This window comes from Mus caroli, chromosome 5 (genome assembly GCF_900094665.2).
Source record: "Mus caroli chromosome 5, CAROLI_EIJ_v1.1, whole genome shotgun sequence".
Lineage (NCBI taxonomy): Eukaryota > Metazoa > Chordata > Mammalia > Rodentia > Muridae > Mus > Mus caroli.
In genome coordinates this window covers 136,500,269-136,504,531 of record NC_034574.1, presented here as the reverse complement: position 1 = coordinate 136,504,531, position 4,263 = coordinate 136,500,269, and the positions used below count along the sequence as shown (strand labels likewise).

General features: G+C 47.2%; 1 pseudogene; it reads left to right on the top strand.

Moving 5' to 3' along the window:
- The first annotated feature begins 2,390 nt into the window (after nucleotides 1-2,390).
- On the top strand, nucleotides 2,391-2,856 carry LOC110294663 (annotated as a pseudogene).
- Nucleotides 2,857-4,263: the final 1,407 nt, after the last annotated feature.

Sequence of the window (4,263 nt, the reverse complement as noted above, 5' to 3'; positions counted from 1 at the left end):
CACTTTGTAGACCAGGCTGGCCTCGAACTCAGAAATCCGCCTGCCTCTGCCTCCCAAGTGCTGGGATTAAAGGCGTGCGCCACCATGCCCGGCTCTAGTGGGTTTTTCTTGGGGTGGCCAGTAGCAGCGATGGACGTAGGACTCGGCTCCTGCCACCCTTCCAGGCTGTCTTCAAGAAAATCTAGCCTCCTTTTTGGACTATGATGCTCAGCCTGGCTTTCTGCCTTGCCCAGAAGTAAGCGTTATCTGCCGAGTGTTGTCATGGGTTCGATTCTGTTGCATTCCATATACGTCTATATAGTATACAAAAAATTGTAAGTAAGGAGCCTGATGTGGTGGCCTCTGCCCAGCATTTATAAGGGAGAGAATAAGGAGCTGAAGGCCATCAAACTGGGCTCCAAAGATTGGTGTCAGCCTGGGTGCATTCTAGGAAACATCCTGTCTCCAAAAGCCAATTTAAAAAAATTATTAGAAAGAGAAAGGGAAGAAGAGGAGGAGAAGTAAGCAAGGGGGAGAGAAAAAATATAAACAGTGAGCAGGGGAGAAATGGCTCTTCTAGTGGTGGCTGAAGGATGGCCATATGTCAAAGGGTTGTACCTCAAAATGTAGAGAACCAAGGCCCTGTTGCTCCAGGGTATAACCATGCTGTCTACTCCTTGACCCACAAGCTCAGCCTGCTCTACTTATAAAAATAAAATGCAGGCAAACACAAAGTGATTTGGAAGGAGCTTTTATGTGGGGCCAATTGTGAAGCCTTTTGCAAGGCTTCAAAAGGTGAGCCAAGCCTGGTGTGCTGGCCCACACTTGTGGACGTGGCACTTAGGGATGAAGACAGGAGGGCTAGTTAGGAGTTTATGGTGATTCCTGGCTACAAAGCCAGTTTGGAGCCAGATTGGGCTATAGAGCATCTTGTCTAAAATAAAACAAAACAATCCAGGAGGGCTTATGGGATAGGTGGGGGTGGGCCAAGAGCATTGCGCCAGTCATTACAAAGTTCTAAGTATCATAACTTTCAATCATAGGTCTCCCGCTGGGCCGTCTGCATGAACTGTTACCCCTGAATGAGGAAGCTTACAGGTCACCTACTTTGTCTTGCTTAGGAATGCTGCTTTTCCAGGCGGATGCAGGCTTCAGCAAGGTCATAGAGGTCCCCTAAAGAAGCTGGAGTGTCTACTCAGTAATTGTAAACTATCAGTTACACCAAGACAGCCATGAGGGCAGCCTCCACTCAAAACACTAAGGGTTTTGTTGTTGTTGTTGTGGTGGTGGTGGTAGTTTAAGTTGTTTTTAGTTGGTTCAACTTTTGTTCTAGGGTCTCTTGTAGCCCAGGCTGGCCCATAAGTAAGGAAGTCATTGAACTCCTGCTTCTCTTCATTCTGTCTCCTAAACGCTGGGATTACAGGCATTCGGGATACCATGAGTGATTCTGGAGAAGTATTTCTCGGGCAGCCGTGAGTTTTCTCCAACAACAAAGACAAGATGCGCCCTGAGCATCTTTGTTTACATTTTGTCTCAGAGTTTCCAGCATCCGAAGGTCAGCTCTCTCAGTGCCAAGGATAACTTTTGATCCTTTTGTCTTTACCTCCCCACTGAAGACTGCACTACTATGCCTAATTTCCGTGGTGTTAGGGACTGAACCCAGGGATTCATGCATTCTAGGTAGCCTCTCTACCAACTCAACTCCATCTCTAACCCACTGCTTCCATTTTATATCTGCATTTCTCAATCCTGTTCAATCTACTTAGAAAATCCCACCGGCCACAGACCTCTATAGATGTGTGCTCCTACACTCGTTGCAAGCAATGTACATGACCTGAATTGAGTAAACCGGGAAATCCTCCTATCCACTCCGCAGGCTTATCAATATTTAATTTAAAATGTCTTAATCATGTCAGGAGATGGCTTGTGTGGTACCCGTTACATGTTATCTGTCACTAGGAATCTTTCGTAATAGCAGCCCCTCATCTTTGCCCCTCGGTGTATGCATTTGGATAAAAGGACTGTAACCCTAGTGGTCACCTCCCTTCAGCACCACTAGCTAACTGAAGCCCATCTTCATTAGGATCTCCCCTACTAAGGGGATTTCTTCAGAGTGTTTCCTTTCCTCTGCTCATTAAGCTTTCAGCCAGGTGAGTTAGACACGCAGGTTATCTTCTGCCCTCTATCTCCCTTCCCTCTCCCAATCCCTGGGTGTTGTGTTGTGAAGATGTTGACAATGGGACCTAATAGACCCCACTGGGGACCAGACTGCATCTTGTAAAGAAGACGGTTATAGTGTCACAGGAGATAGGGTTGATGTTTGTCAGGCAGGCCCAAGGGAACACCCGAGCTTTGGATCCAGCAGCAGTAAATAGGAACGAGGATAAAAAAGATGAAAAAGCAGTGGCGAGAGGCTTTGCCCGGTTCGGCGGTCTTTCTGTGAGGGCGTTTCGACGCGCTGGGCCGTTTGTGCTTTCATCACATTTGTTAACAGGTCAAAATGCAGATCTTCCTGAAGACCCTGACCAGCAAGACCATCACCCTGGAGGTGGAGCCCAGTGACACCATCGAGAACGTGAAGGCCAAGATCCAGGATAAAGAGGGCATCCCCCTGACCAGCAGAGGCTGATCTTTGCTGGCAAGCAGCTGGAAGATGGCCGCACCCTCTCTGATTACAACATCCAGAAGGAGTCGACCCTGCACCTGGTCCTCCGTCTGAGGGGTGGCTATTAATTATTCGGTCTGCAATCCCAGTGGGCAGCGATGGCATTACTCTGCACTCTAGCCATTTGCCCCAATTTAAGTTTAGAAATTACAAGTTTCAATAATAGCTGAACCTCTGTTAAAAATGTTAATAAAGGTTTTGTTGCATGGTAAGCATAAAAAACAAACAAACAAACAAAAAGATGAAAAAAACCTGTTTGTGGCAGTTAGGACCTGTAATGTCAACAGGCCCTGAGTGAGGAGAGCCGTGAGTCCCGTTCAGCCTGGGGAATGCCATAGGTTCCAAGCTGTTTTAGACTCTTAAAGAAAGGAAAGAATACGGTGGGAGATGGGCCTGAGGGAAAGCAAGCCAGGACAGAATGAATAAGGCGTTGCCAAATAGGACGAGTTCAGGGGTTTGGAGGCACATTGATGGGCTCTGTTTGCCTGGTGATTTAGGAGAGGAAAAGAGAGGCTTGTGTGTCAGAATTAGATAAGGAAGGTACTGAGAATACAGATGTGGGACTGGTTAGTGTGTAGATGACAGACACGCCTCCCAAAGAGCTCTAGAAGTCCCCAGAAGACAGCTAACCTTGAAAGGGGGAGTCTTCCCTAAGGTGTCTAAATATCCTAAGATACAAGACAGTGTGCCAGGAGCGGTGGCACATCCCTGTAATCCTGACTCCGAGACGGCTTGGGGAAGACAGCTGCGAGTTGTAGCCAACCTGAGCTACAAAGTGAGACACCCATCGCTGAACAAAACAAGTTAAAAACAAATACAAAACAAAACTGAGCAGGATGGCATACACCTGTGGTCCCAAGACAGAAGACTGAGGCAGGAGGATCAGGTTTGGACCGGCCTGAGATGAGCTGCCTGAACCCTTCATCTCAAAAATCAAAATTGAATATGTACATAAATAAATATGAGGAAAGAAACAAGTGTATGTAGATAGGCCTGGGTGTGTGGGAAGGAAAGCACGCCACCGTTATAACAGAGTCCTTCGTGCAAATGAAAGATGTTTGTATCAATCACTACCCGCCAGCTGGACCACCTGGGGGATGGCTTTCCCTCTCTGCCCTGATAAAAATGACTGCAGGATCTTCCAGACCTATTTAGCCCTGTCTTTCTTAGGAGTGCTACTTCCCAAGGCCAGTGCAGGTTGTGTGAAGTGGTCACAGCATAGGGAGGTCTTCTGCGGCGGCTGGGGTGTCCCCATAGTGATTAAAAGGCCATAAACAGTAGATTCTTGAAGTCATGAGGTTAATCCAACTGATTGCCAGTCAAGGACTGGATTAGCTGAAACTTCCCCACTCAACTCTGTTTCTTTAGTGCTTGTTTCCAGAGTGTTTTGAATCAAGGTCTTATGTGGCCCTGGGAAGCAAGGACCACCTTGAAGTCTTCCCTTCCCAGGTGCATGGCCACAGTGTCTGGCTCTAAAGGTATTTTTCAGAGAGCCTTGAGTTCCCTCTAGTAACTCTTAGAGACAAGCTTTCTGCTGTATAATAACAGACAACGTCAAGGTCATAGCAAACACAGGCTGAAGCGAATCACCCTTCATAGAGCTTTATTAGGGAGAGCTA